Genomic DNA, 15,954 nt, shown 5'->3' with positions numbered 1-15,954 from the left:
TTCGTCCATATCCAACAAGCTTATTACCTGCCTGTAACCTTTGTTTCTGTATCCTGCACAGGAAAACAAAATCAGTTTATTGGAGAAAGATAAAATAAAAAAAAAAAAAATCAGATGCGCCTTGAAGAGCAAATATTACCAACAGATATTGATTGTAAGAATGCTTTGGAATATTGACTTACTTCCACCTCTTAATATAATTTTCAGAAATACTATTTTATATTCACTATACGCATTACTGTCTTGCTCAGGAATCTTGCCCATCATCCAGAAAGAGAAATGCTAAGGAGAAACTAAGAAAAGAATGAAGCTGACATAGAGAAAGTTACATTGGTTAAAGGATTTACATTGGTTAAGGGAGCGCACCCTCAGAAAATTTGCTGATGACACCAAGCTGTATGGCACGGTCAACACACTGGAGGGAAGGGATGCCATCCAGAGGGACCTGGACAGGCTTGAGAGGTAGGCCTGTGCGAGCTTCATGAAGTTCAACCAGGCCAAGTGCAATCCCAGGCACAAATACAGGTTGGGCAGAGAATGGCTTGAGAGCAGTCCTGAGGAGAAGGACTTGGGGGTGCTGGTGGACAAGAAGCTCAACATGAGCAGGCAATGTGCACTTGCAGCCCAGAAAGCCAATGGCATGCTGGGCTGAATCAAAAGAAGCATGTCCAGCAGGTCGAGGGAGGTAATTCATCCCCTCTACTCCACTCTTGTGAGACCCCCACCTGGAGTACTGCGTCCAGCTCTGGAGTCCTCAGCACAAGAAGGACATGGACCTGTTGGAGTGGGTCCAGTGGAGGGCCACAAAAATGATCAGAGGGCTGGAGCACCTCTGCTATGAGGACAGGCTGAGAGAATTGGGGTTGTTCATCCTGGAGAAGAGAAGGCTCCGGGGAGACCTTATAGCGACCTTCCAGTACCTGAAGGGGGCCTACAGGAAGGATGGGGAGGGACTCTTTATCAGGGAGTGTAATGATAGGACATGGGGTAACAGCTTCAAGCTGAAAGAGGGTAGATTTAGATTGGATATCAGGAAGAAATTCTTTACTGTGAGGGCAGTGAGGCAGTGGAACAGGTTGCCCAGGGAAGTTGTGTGTGCCCCATCCCTGGAAGTGTTGAAGGCCAGGCTGGATGGGGCTTTTAGCAGCCTGGTCTAGTGAGAGGTGTCCCTGCCCATGGCAGGGGGGTTGGAACTACATGATCTTTAAGGTTCCTTCCAACCCGAACCATTCTATGATTCTATGATTTCCACAGCAAGGGTGAGGGCAAGGGCAAGGGCAACAGCAGAGCATGAGAAGGGCCTGTTAGGTAGTGACTAGCACTATGGACCTTCCAACAGGCAAGAGATGAATAGGACTTGTGGACAGAGAAATGTGAAGCACTGAGAGACTCAGTCATCATACTGAAGAAAAAAAAAAAAGGGAAGAACGACTTAAGAACAGAAAAGTCACAGGTGGTGAATGAGAGAAAGTCATAGAAATACTAAAGACAAGGGCACAAAATTGACACTGGTAGGTATTGTGGAAAAAGACTGAAGGATGATTAAAAAGGAGAACGGCAGCAAAAGACAGCTAAATTAAAGTAGCACCTGGTGAAGACTGTAATCAAATAATAGCTTTTTGGGTGGATGTGAAACCAAGACTCCTGATTATATTAAAACATCAGGGTGAGGTAATGTGCAGAGCAGGGGGTGGACTGATCATTGACACGAAGGCTGACATCATCATAGATGATGTTTAACAGACTATCACAAAAGACAAAAATCCAGGAAACCAAAGAGCTTAAATCTAGAAAACAGATTGATGGCTAGGTACATTTGATGTGAGAACAAACGGAGGAGAGAGGCTCTGAGGCTGCTGCCCAAAAAAAGCCGAGAGAAGCTACGAAGCCAGAGGTGACAGGGTGTGGAAAGACATGAAGAAGCCCAGTGCCTAAATTATTCTCTGTATGAGGAAAATCAAGGTAATTTCTGTGTCACTGTATGTGACACAGGGATCCAGGAATGGCTGTAGTAGAGACAAGCAAGCTGAAAGGTCATGAATGTCTTAGTTCCCTAGAAACAGCCATTAGGAATCATGTTAAAGATGGAGCGTACACTTCAGAAACTCACAGAAGGGTACAGGGCAGCATGTAAAAGGGAAGAAGGAAACAAGGGGGATTGCATGGGCAGCAAGTACAGATGAAATAAATGCAATTTTGGGACACTGCCACCCCAGGTGATGAGGAAGGGACACAGGAAGGTGGTGTCTGGAACCTGCTGATGTTTGAAAGGGAAACTGGAATGCAGGGGAGAAAAGGAACCTTTGGGAGCAGCAAGGATCAAAAATGAAAGGAAAAAATGGAGCAAACGGTGAGAGACTGGTGAGAAGCATGGGTGAACTGTGGAGAGTATTTAAATAACCCTCTGAGTAGTATTTTAAAAATGCTATAAAGTCAGCATCTGTGGAAGCTTAATACTCTTCCCCGATCCTCATCCAGGCAGCTTATGCCTTGTTCCATGCCGCTGAAGTCATCACACTTCTTCCAGTGTGTCAGTATGTACTCTGCAATTGCGTTTTAATCTTTCTCAGGTTTAGCTTGGAGCACAATGCTTAATGGGATGCATTTATGCAATGTAAAATTTCTTCTTGGTCTGGATTTTAAGCATGCAAAAATCTGTAACACACCATAAACAAAACAAAAACTTAAGTTTCTCATTTTCTACTTAATCCTTGTTTCCAGGAATCTGTCACTTAAGGTTTTGTGGGGTATTTTTAATAGAGAATTTAGAAGACTAATGTGTATCCTTGGGGATTCAGGGAAAGATAATCATTATAACATGATATCCGACACATTTATCCAGCAAATTCTGTTCATTTTTTTTTGTACAATACATTTTTCTAAAATCCAGTATAAACATAAGCTCCCAAGTTTACTTCCAAGATGTTGGTTTAAATGAAGGAGTTGTTTCCCTTTCTTCTGAGTTGCTTTGCCTTTTATTTTTTATTTTTTCCTTCTCATGGTACCTAGGCTTCAGCATTCCTGAGCATGTAAGAAATTGGAATTGGCTGTTGTGTACATCATATTTAGATTGACATACTGACATCAGACTGTAAATTGCTAAGGTGAAGTAAAACAATTAAGATATGAAGCTACGTAAAACATGTTTTCTGTAAAATGTGCCCATTTTCCCTCGTGCTGCATTTTTGCAATCATATCCTATTTGCCATTTGCCATGAGTCATTGTAATCAATTGACTGTATAATAAATGTACTATAAGTTGAGCATGGTGATAACACTGTTTGTCTTTGAAAGCAGTGGTAGAATGACGTTTGCAAAAAAGTCGGGTTTTATATCTTCAACTGTGGATGCTTAAGGCAGTGGATGCCTTTTGGGTGTGTCTATGAAGGACATTAGTACAGAGCACAGGGCTCCCGCTGCCAGCTCAGTGCATGATGTACTGTCAACATAGCACAGCACAGTGCTCATGAGCTTTGGCACAGTCTTGATCTGAAGGGACTACGCAAGTTGTTTCTGAAGCTAGCTTATGCCATTTTTGCCCACGAGTTTCTGTGACATGCTGCTTTCTACAATACAGACATACCCTTAGGTCTATATAGACAGGGTGTTTTCCTTCCATTTTTCATTTCTAAATATAGCTGGGGCTGCAAGAAATGAGGCAGAAAAACTCCTCCAGGGTGGTGGCTGGACTATGATCTATTTATTTTTGCAACCTTGGAGCAATCAGACGTTCTAAATTTCAGACCTCTTTTTCCTCAGTTATCTTTGTAATTTGGCCTCTGATAATAATAAATCTTGCCATATGCAATCACAGTTTCTGAAAATGTTCACGTTTACAAGGGGCTAGTAACCATCTAGCAATTGCAATAGCTGAGCCTGTAAAAGACAGGATCTTAAACTCCAGGTGCTCAAAGTGTAGTTCTGCTCCATCTTTTATAGGAAGTTACACTGACGTTTTGTAAGTTAAATTTTCACATGCATTTTGGCTTTGGATAGTTTTCAGTCAATGCAGCAGCTCTCCATAGGATCTTATGTAATTTTGGTCATGTCATGCCCTAATATTTAAGTCTTTTACCAAAAAGAATTGCAAATCATGAGCAGCCAGGTGCTTTGGAGTTCTGTATGAAGAAAATGAATTCATTGACTCAGCAGTCAAAGCCAAGTCCCTTGTTTTGTACAGCCATTACACACAAACAACAAGAATATACACAGTAGTCATTTCACATACTGACTTAGGACTCTGGATAGTAATGTTGTATAATTCCATGGTAGCCCAGAAATCTTTATGAGGGGATGTTCCAATTTGGGTTGTAAATGCACCACTATATACCTTCCAGTCTGTGTTTTATGCACACGCACTTCTGCATTTCTCTGGACTATATTTTTAATGAAGACTGAGAAAAAGTGCACCTTTTAAATGTACTTTACAGGCTTTCATACCTATTCTGAATGTCTCAAAACCACATACTGAGCAACACAAATTCTTCAACTATTCATATAGGAAATGAGTTATTAAAAATTTTAATGAATGGCCCCAGTTGAAAATTGTGTTATTTTCTCACATTGTGAATATAATTTTTTCATGTTGAATAAACTGTAAAAAAAGGCTTGAATAACACATAGTAGGAAGTCTAAAAAGCCTTATTTTTATATTATGAAGAGTCTGACACAAAGTTCACTGAGCAGAATTAATTTTTTTATTGCTTTCAACGTGGTTTAGGCAAAGCTTTATGACAACATTATGTTTTGGTGGCGTAATTGTTTATGCATTATGATGAATCAGAGGTATGTACTAATGAATCACCCTCTTAAATGCTAGTGCTATATTTAAATAAAGGGTTATTATTGCCACCTTTAACAACTGATTCTGTCTCTCTCAACAGAATTCAAATAAATAGCCTTGCTTTATTATACCAGCAATGGGAAACACAGAATAAAAGAATGGTAGTCCTGGTAGTATTCTGGTTTCAGCTTACTTCATGTGCCCTTAAACATTTTTACTCAGCCTGTGATAAGCTCCTGTACCTCAAGCTATATTTTCTCCACAGAAGATGAAGAGACCTGTGGATTCTGTCTGAAACAAAAATACTTCCTTATGATCAAAACAAGGAAAGGTGCCTTCCCACCAAGCACACAGTGCAATCTCAAGGGCATCGTCTGGTAACATCTGTATTCTATTTCTGAAATCTGTTTTGATGACACTGACAACGCTGCATGGTGTCCACTCCTCACTACTCATAAATAAGCTGCAGAAGAAGAACACTTGAGCGCCTGGGAAGCCTGGGGCTGGCACGGCGTGCTCACCATGCCCCTTCTCAGACTGCAGTCTGTTCCAGAGGCGCACAAATGTCAAGGTTATTCTGAAGACTGCCTTATAATGCAGGCACACAGGGGCGATGTGGTGAATCAGTTCTGTAACCACTGGTGACCGCAGGGGCAGCCAACCTGTCAAGAAACGGCCTGCTGCACACATAGCTCTTTATTGCCTTTGCTAACCGTTGCCTTCATCAGGGAGGAGGGAGAGTGCATGCGGCAGCGCATGCAATTAGGGGGTCCTTTTCCGGGAAGGGAAACAGCAGTACGAACATTTCTTATTCAGCAAGTGTGAAACGTGCCTGTGCCAACAGAGAAGGGAAGTGCGGTGGCCGCAGGCCCGGCGAGGAGCGGGCTGGGGGGACGGCTGTGGAGATGGGGCAGGTCTCGGTGTGAGTTCTGCAGCCAGGACCCAGGCTGGGGGGGAGGTTTGTTGTGTGGCTTGCAAGGGCTATTTGTGTAGGGGTATGAGCAACAGACGCAGACAGAGGGGTTTAGCAGCACGGGGGAAATGAGTGGTAGGTAAAGAGAAAATGAAAGAGGATCCGCAGTATGGGCAGTTGAGCATAGATCGCTGGGTATGGCAGCACAGCTGGGCATGTCCTCTCTGTGTCTCCACTGTGTGCCAGCTGCAAGGAAGGCCATCTGGAGCACTGATTTACACAGTGATTCATCAGCATTAATGACAAAAACAGCTGGCAGCCTCTGAACTGTGGGTACCACTTTGATAAAGAAGTGCAGTCGTCCTCTTTCGGGCAAAGGTGATTCCACACATAAAGTTATGGAAGTTTAGTAAGAGTTACGCTGCTGTCAGTTACATTTCTATCATATTTCTAGTCTTAATTTGGGTAATTTCCCATTTAAGACACTGGGTCTTTGAGAGGCTTGTCAACCTGCCCACCGAAGTGAGGGCACAGCATTAGGGCCTAAACTGTATCCTGTACTAACAACAAAATCTTATCAGGAACTGTACAATTTAAGAAGGTCTTAAAACTACACTTTCTAGAGATCTTGCTCCAGGAAAACACTGTACAGCAGAATCCATTCAAAAGGCAAACAACTTTTACAAGCTTCTTGCAGGGATGATTTAGCTACATCCAGAGAAAGCGTAAAAGTTATTGGAAGCAGAGATACTATCTTAGCTGCTTCTTTGGTGTCAGAAATTTAACAATGCCTCATGGGATCCTTTCCAGCTTGTCCCTAAGTGAAACTAGCAACTCAGTTTTGTTTTTGTTGAAGTCAGTGAGAAAAGGAGCACTCCCCAAATTTGTTAGTATGCAAGGGGCAGTTTTCCAGAAAGTCCAGATAGTCTTGTTGTCTTTTGACATCTTCCCTCAGAGTATCCTGGCAACAGTGGCACTTCTGACAAACAAAAGCCATACAGACGCTGCTGCATCCTGTCAGAATGACAATGACTTTCCATTTCATTATTTGTTCAAAGAGTTGTTTAAATATGTGAAGTACTACAGTTGTGACAAAAAAAAAATGTCACCGAGCAATATTGTATTAGAGCATTTTTGGAACATGCAGCAGAGCAACACTTACACACGTGGAATGGACTAACAAGCATAATTTTTCAAGTGGCTTGCTGGTGACCTTAATTCAGGTTTTTCTCAAGTAGATAGCTTTGGCAGTGAAATAAAAACTGGACAAAAGAGTCTTCCACAAAGCACAAAACCCAATTTGCAGAATGAAATTTTTACGAGGTCAAGAAGTTACTACTCTTCAAAAAAATGACATTTAAAGAAAAACACTGCTCTCACTTAATACATTAGCATCCACAGTGACAAAGGCATTCAGCTATCCAAATTTTCTTCACAAAGCTTTTATACACTCTTTTAAGAATAATCATATGTAGTCCAATATAAAGGAGAAGCAAAACAGTGAAGAGCCCTATACCACTCAGCATGCTATGGATCTATGAGAGGTGCGAAAAAATTATCTAGGACTGATGCAATTAAATTTTCAACTTAATTTATTTTGAAACTACACTACTGGCAGCACTAAAAAGAGGAAAAATACATTTCAGACAGATAGCCACCTCTCTAGCACTGAGCAGAATGGCATTTGAGCAGTATATTTACCGTAGTCCTTGGTAACAGACTCTTGATTGATCTGACCATTGCAGAGCATCTTGTGGCACGTGAATATAGCAAAATAACCCCACACCAGAAAGGCCAAATATAAAATGTGCAATGCCAGCATTGGGCTGCCCATAGTAGCATCATTTTCCTACCTATTTCCAACCATTATTCCTTCAACTTTATCTTCTCTACCAATAAAAAAATAGGAAGATTCTAGGCTTGAAGGCACTCCAGGTATACCCTGGAGCATGCTAATATACGAGTTTGTTACAGAGACCCTCCTTGTAATACTGTCTGAGCTGCACCAGACCCAGGTTACCCAAGAGGCAGTTTGCTCAGCTGAAGTGTGCTGTTCTGGATAGACGATGCTGCAATGCATGGACAACCATTTGAGACGGTCCCAATAAAGGGCTCATTTGCCACTTCTACATCCAGGTTAGAGTGCAGCAGGCAAGCAAGAAGCAAGGTGTCCTTACACCTATGGCTGCACTACAGGCCCCTTTAAAGGGCCACAGCTTAAGGGGTGCTGTTGGAAGTCAGCTGTTCATGCCTCTGCCCAAGAGACAGCAATGACTGATAGCATTTTGTGGGAGAGAAAGAGTTAGATGGCAACACTGAAAGGAATTTTTCTAACTGCAATGTGTGCAGCTTATTCACTAACACAGCAAATCCTTTGTGAATTCTGTGCAAGCTTCTTCAGTTTAAGTCTACTGTACATTCACTCCATTTAAAAAGATTGGTTTTGGTCTTACTTTAAAGTTGTGGTACTTATTCATGACTTGCATATGAATGAGGTGAATGAATTCATTACTGAAAAGCTAGATTAAGTTCTGCAGCTGTTCAGCCTGGGGACCTAGTTCAAAGCATGGCCAGAGTGACTGAAAAAATCCTTTACTGATTGAGGCAGTTTTAAGCTGCAGAATAACATAGCAAGTAGCATTAGAAATGATAAAGTGGAAAAGAAATTAAAATGACTTGCTTAACACACGTTATCTGCAGAACAAAGACTTCTAAGAGGGCTACTCTGCAGGTAAGTAATGATAGTATATGAGTTGTCCCCACAGCTGCCTGACCTTGAGGGTGTTAATTTGTGTCTTGAGTGCAGCTGTGACACTCACAGCAAGTATTCACAACCAAGATGTCAAAGGAGCTTTACAAATTGCAGATCAAATACAGGATGTTTGTTGTGGCAGAGAACAAAATGAGAAGGAGGAGAAGAATATCTCCTTTCTTCATGTTTGACTTTTTATCCAGTGTTCTCCCACAGATGATCTTTCAGGTATGCTCAGAAATTCTGGGAGACCTTTTTTCTTTGTAGTAATTTAAGTGCAGACTATGTAATTCTGTGAATGCAAACAAAGAGGTGGCTACTTTCCTCACATTGTTTAAGGATGTTTCTGACTGCCTGTTATTCGTAATGTTTCATTGGTACATTCATTACTGCTTAGGACATGACAGTGCAGCCATTTCATGTTTATCCCTTCCAGCCTTCACAGTTCATTGTACTGTTAAGTTATACATTCAAACTATAACGGCAGAGGTTATTTTATTGTTAGAATACAGGTTATATAGTATGGTCTGCTTGGTAGTTTGGCAGTAGTGTTGATGGATTTGTGTTTTAAATACAGCTGACATACTAAACAATATAGATATGCCTTTTGCTAAAAGGGCTTATCAAAGGAAAAAATTAACAGCGTGGCAGAGAAAGAAACACAATTGTATGAACAGAGCCCCAGAGAACTAAAACTCCTAGTCATGAGTCTGAAAGCAATTGTTTATACACCACAAATTCTTCTGTATGAGTTGGAAGAAAGTTGAAATTCTAGTTAAAGAATATCTGAGAGTACAAGCTGTGGAAAGCGGAAGTGATGAGGGGGAAAAAAACAAAAAAACAAAACCGAGAAAGGGAATCCAAACAGATGAAAAAAGAAAAGGGATGAGGCAGACTTCCTGTGACAGAGACGACATCAGAAAAGCTCTATACAACCCCCGTGTTGCTGACATAGAGGCCCACACTTTGAGAATGTGAGGCCCAAATAAGGTGGTTTCTCTTACTGCAAAGGCTCAGGCTGTTCTAGGCGCACTGGCTGGAAAACTGCTAGATGAAACTAAGCAGATACGTAAGCAACAATGCGACCAGCAAACTGCATCTAGGTTCCCCACTGCTGATTTCCTACAAGTGAGAGTTGTATTACTGATGAAGGAATTTCACTAACAACTGCCTTGCTTCTTTCTTGAGAGAAAATAGTGACCAAGCAGTAGAGTAACTACTTTACAGGAAAGTCTTTTATACCAAAGCTTGAACCATTTCAGTGTTTGAATTCTGCTAAAAAAATAAACTTGTCTGTATTGATCAGTGATCATTTGGCAGTGAATAAGGATCAAATATCAGAAAATCAGAAGAGAAACTATTGATATCTGTATTTAAGACTCCTTTAATATAAGTTTACTATTAGCAATGAAAGATGCTTGTGATTTGCTTGTTTTTAAAACGTAAGATAGTGTTCAAGAGCGGTTTCTTTCTCTCTACTATTTTGCTTGGAGGTGTTTCTCACCTGTCCACCAGAATGTATTCTGGTAGCATGGCCTACTTCCAATTGTAAAATGCTTTAAAAACTTTATCTAAAGTATTAAGTACCTAATTATTCCTGTAGCTCTTGTTCACATAAAGTTCTGCACTTTTATGTTGGGTAACTGGATATAGTTGCATGAGACATATAGTTTCTCTCGATCTTTGTGTGCTTTTAGTAAAATGCTCCTGAGAGTATTAGTCTAGATGCACACAATGTGGCACAGTACTTTTTAGAGCACCATGTTACGTTCAAATCCACCTCTTTGAACCTATAACAGCAGCAGTCACGGGCTGAACCAAAGCTTGCAAGTATGGCAGTAAGATTTCCAGGTTGTGTGGCGGTTACAGTTTGTGTGTTTTCATACAAAATTAACATAAAGTATTTACCTTTAATTTCCAGTGAACTAAAAGCACCCTGGACTTTGTTCTGCTTACTAGCAGCAAAAAAACCCCACAAACCAACCCAGGAGTATCAGCTTCACTGGCTGGCTTTCAGGATTCCCGGCATTGCTTGCAGCCATCCACGCTCTATACGGACTGCTCTGTTGCCAGGGACCGTCCAAACTCCCCTAGGATTTCTATCCTTAGAGTTTCAACCTTGCAGATAGGAGCCTGAGTGCCTTGGCTCTGTTTGCGGTTCTTAATACCTTCCTGCTGCTTTTGCCTTTTGATTACCCTCACTCATTTGCAGCCCTTGACCTCGAGCCACATACCAGGGAAATCTACCTCCTAAGCTGCTGGAATCTACTTGGGAGGCCTGGATGGAGTCCTGTGGGGCAGATATTTCTCCACCACCTGGGAATCGGAACTTGCCAGATACCCAGCTTCGGAAAGGGCCTCCACTGTGGCTACCTGCAAGCCAAAGGTAAGGCCCTGGCATCTCCCGTTTCACGCGGTATGAAAGGAGTTCCTGCAGATTCCCTTGGAAGACTCCTTGGACTTGGTGAAAGGTAATGGAAATTGTGATGCTTCATGGGAAACAATTAAGGCTCAACAAGTGTTTTTCAAATAAGTTATTTTAGTGGAGCATTATTAATTTCTGCAGTAACCAACGTGTATTCCCTTTTATCTTTGTTCTTAGGTATCTTGAATAATCTTATTTTTAAACCAAAATAATTCACAATAAGTCCTCAACATGAGAGAAGATGCAGCAGAATTATGAACATCTATATTAATGAATTCCATGTAACATTGCATGCTGGACCAAGTATAGTAAGTCATTTTTTTTTTCTAAATTTCATCTTTAGTACAATATTTCTGTAGTGAAAGCTATAATATGGTCAAATTCATATCTTAAACTATCAGCTGCATATTTCACAGCTGTTTCTATGATCCAATTTAACAATTTGATAAAAATTCTGAAATACACGCTATCTCTGCAATGAGGTGCCAGATGATTCCTGTATGCAACCTAGTGCTTTAAGGCATGACTGCACCAGGAGATCCAGTCTCTTCTGAACAATTTCACCCTGGAAATTTGTGTATGTACACAAAATTTCTACCTGAATTACACAAGATAACATTCAGAAAGGAAATTTTATAGGGTAAGATCATCTAATCATAACTTCCTTTTTTTATATACCTTGTTTAGAACGAGAAAGGCCTCTCTGCTATCCTTCATTTATAGCAGTAATTAACAGTGTATTTAAACCCTAAACTAGTGCATTTGCAGTGACAGGGAGGGACAGAAACAGTAATGCTTCTAATTTTACATGACTCCGAACATCTAGCCAGATCATAGTTGCAGAGTCATGTTGCTGATCATTCTGTCACTCTAGCCTGAGGTATACAAATATCTCCAGTGGTGGATGTGAAGAAATCTAAATTGGTTCATGTTTCTGGCATGCTCATTTCTTGTCGCTTAAGGACTAATCTTGAGTTTGCACTAAAATCTGTAGAAAAATCATATGTCTGATCTTTGTTTCTAAAAGTTGACAGCAATGCATACATTGCCTGGTTTGGGATTTTTCTAAAAAAAATTTAAAAATCTATCAACAGTGTTCTGTAATACAATTTCTACACATTTCTGACAATCCCATCCCTCCTCCTCCACCTGTCCAAGTGATTAGATTTATGCAAGTTATTGGCAGGTTCAGCAATAACCTTAAAAGAGTTTGTATTTTTGGGGCAGCTGTACAACAAAAGACACTTGTACTCTATCTTGGTTTTCGAGCTACATTTGATTCCCCCTTCTGTAGTGACAATGGCTCGGGACTTTGTTTCAGAAGTACACGACAGCATATTATGCTAAGATCATCAACAAAAGTACTCACTCCAGGCTGGCTTCTACAACTTCTGGGGAGTCCACTAATCACATCCCTACAGGGTGCTTTTTGGTTTTGTTACCTTCCCAATAGGTAAACCTTTATCCTTTTATTATTCGTGTAGTAATTCCCACCTTTTCCACTTGAACTAATAACTTCCTACGTGGCATTAAGTCAAATTCCTCCACTGAATTCCAAAGAGAAGAGACCTGGAGCATTTCCCTTGTCCAGAATATGAATTATTTTTATCTGTGAAAAATGCTTGATGACACAACCTGCCTTTCTAACACTGGTGTATGCTTAGTCCGTTTTCAGTTTACCCACAATTTTTTACGTAAAGACTAATTTGAGCCCTAACTATTGCACAGGCCAAACTATTGCCTATGTGGTTTCCCAACTCATTTCCCTTTTAACACTTCCTTTTTGAGCCTATCTTAATATTGAATCATGTTCTGGTTTCTAGATTGATGGTACCTTTCTCTGGAATGAAAGATTCATTGTGAATTCTCACTGCTGGGTATGTGATTTCATTTCCCAACTCTTTCACAATTCTGGAATAAAAAATATCCTGTCCTCTAGTGGAAAAACAAATAATTTCTTTTTGCTTTTGTTTGTACATTAGAAGTTATTATGTATCTTGAAAACTCAGGTAAAATATTAATTTTTGGAGCCGTACCAACTTTGTACCCTTCCATTTTTCTTGTGATTTCCTATGAATGGAAAGCACCCTGGACTTTAGTCTTTTTACTAATGGTAACAAAACCAGGAAGAATATCGACTTTATTGGTTAGCTTCCAAGGTTTCCAGCATCAGTTTCACCCAGTCACACTCTATGGGCTGCTCAGAATCCACTGATGCCACAAGCCCTCAAACCATATAAACTTTATACTTGTCTGTGCATTCTCTTCTCTCCCCCTCTTTTGTTATTCCTCTTCTTAATTATAGGAATGGGGGTAAAAAAAAAAAAAATCTCTATTTTAATTTCCTTTGCTAAGTTCAACTCGATTATCCAAGTAGTCTCCTTTCTTTACCTGAACAAGTGTTCAGTATCTTGTGATATAATAAATAAATTAAAAAAAAAAAAAAGGGGCCTAACTACCATTGTCCTCTTCTGTGGTAGTAAATCTCTATGAAAGCATGCTTATTGATACAGGTTACAGATAGTAATTATCATTATTATTATTACTAGCGCAGAATTTTGTGTCTCTGTTTAGAGATTAACCACACACAAACAAAAAAAATCGGAAGAGTAGTTGAATAGCCACTATAGGTTAAGATACTTGAATCTAAGGTTTTCCAGACAACTTGATTTTCTTCACATGGAGGAGAAAAAAAAGTGGAAAACATGCCATGAAAAAACATTACCCTTAACAACCTATTTCAGTGGTCGTTTCTCATATAAAAGAAAACACACTTTTCATTTGAACAATTCTCATTAAAGGTGTTATATCAAAGAAGTGTAGCTAATATTTACTATAACATTGTTTTCCAGAAAGAAAACTCTAGATAATATCTTTCATCTTTGTTTTGAAAAAAGATAACGACTACCTTTGAATATAGTCTTTCATGCACCTGTTTTATTGTATTAGTTGACTAATACAATAAAGGGGGTATGTAGGAAGGGGTATGTAGGAAGGGACCAAAAGCTAAACTAGAGTAAAGGCATTCTCCTCTCTGTTGTTTTGACAGATTGGCTAGACTTCTTTTGAAGTCAGTTTTTGTTTGTTTTTCTTGATGAAAATCTCCATTTGAATTAAGACCACAGGCACGAGTGTTCTGGACTCCTTGCATTTAGCTCCTGTGGACATGGGTTCTGTTTTGCAAGGCACCATGTCAGCACGTTGATGGACCCATCTGTATCACAAAGATTTTTCAGACAAAACAGGCAAGAGAAACCAGGTCTGAGGGTCAGTATAGGCACCTAGAGAAGTTACATCTGATTTTATAGGACTAAGCCAGTGCAAAACCCAGGAACAGGATAAAGTTATTTGAGCATCTGCCCAGCCTCTTACCTACTGAGCTGGTGACATTCTTCTGTTGCACACCCTGTGTAACCACAGGACAACAGATGTAGTCAAGTCATGGTCTTGGTGGCTTATGACATGAATTACTTGCACAAAGGTGTTTCCTGGATCCACGGTCCTGTACATCAGCAGTTACATGCATTCAGCAATCACCAGATTATAGGCTCCTTGCTGATTTAATCATGACTCACAGATAAGCAGCTGAAGACAGGCATTGAGGAGCTCCTCGTACCAGATCCTGCCTGCTTTCTGGGGTGCAGGTGCTTACGTGAGCCCTGGACCAGCCAGCTGCCCTGCATGCAGGTCTCCAGAACATGTATCAGTAGTGGGCTGGCAAGGCAGAATGAGACAAAGAGCTCAGAACAACCTATGCCAGGGTGGTAAAGCAAGGAGAAAGGACTAGTGCCTGTTTGTGGTGAGTGTAGGAGATAGGGGAAAGCTAGTGTTGTAAATTTTGCAAAGAAAGAGGATACATAGCATGGTGGAGCAGATGGACGTGCATTCCTTCTCCCTGGCTGGACCTGACCTATCCAGGTACTGTGGTTCCAGTTCATTAGGACTGATGCTGCTATCTTGAAAATTAGGTTTGGGAATTACTGTGTTAAAATAAGGATCAGTATAAGCTACTCAAAGTATTCTGGCAGCTGCAGTTTTAGGAAAGTATGAATTTGCAGTGGATGAAACCACTATGCAGCAGGCTCTGAGCAGCATCACAGGAAAAGCCACATGCTCACATGCTGTTCAGCACTTTTTCTGCAGATCAATGCTGCCTGCTTTTCCAGACAGACTGGCAGATTAGTCACCAGTTTGCAACAGAGGAATCCTGCTCTGCAGTATTGAATTCCACCCTGAGAAACAGCCTAGCTCAAGACAGTACGCTATGTCTACTTCTGGCTAGTGGTGTCTCTGCACCAGTCAAAAGTCACTTCGCTGATCCCTAACATCTGCAACCTCCTTTCAGCTGCTAGAATGGTGGAAATTATTTTGTACTTTGTGTTGTATGAAGTAGAATGCTGCAAAGTAAACAATGACTAGTAATCATATGGTCAAATGGTTTACAATTCTTTGTTTAAAAGATGGTATTTCCTGACTGGTCAGAAGCTCGCTAGAATTATCAATGTTTCATTGTCTAAATGAAAGGGTGTATTGACTAGGATTCTGCTGGGGACTGTCCTGAGGGATATACTAGTCAATATTTTCATTATGATATAGATGATGAAAGCAAAAGTATAGTTATTACATTTGTAAGCAGCACCTAGCCAGAAGGAACATCAAGGTCATTGAAGAATTCAAAATAATCTCATCAAAACGGAGGCATAGTCCCCCTCAGCTTCAAAAATGATATATGAACACTCCTCAACTGCCCAGGGCAGTTTTAAGTTACAACTATCTTGGCCTTAGTTACTTAATGAGAACTTCCCGTTTGCAAAGTTCAAGTCATGGAGGCTTTTAAGGAACTGTGTTTAAGTACTTGCCAGGGAATTCAACATGTATCTTAACAGGGGTTTTACAAATATCTCCTTTTAGGAGAAAAAGCAGTCATTTACAAACTCATCAAATTGAGTCTTTAGTTACTTAGGGGTGTGCTAATGGGACCTGGAGCATGGTTTAAACTGGATCTGTGCTGTGGCCCTGTGAGACATTTGCAGAAAGAGCCAAAGAGGAATGTTGACTGGGTTGTACTTATGAGAATATTC

This window comes from Rissa tridactyla, chromosome Z (genome assembly GCF_028500815.1).
Source record: "Rissa tridactyla isolate bRisTri1 chromosome Z, bRisTri1.patW.cur.20221130, whole genome shotgun sequence".
Taxonomy (NCBI): Eukaryota; Metazoa; Chordata; class Aves; order Charadriiformes; family Laridae; genus Rissa; species Rissa tridactyla.
Note: the sequence above shows the minus strand (reverse complement) of the source record.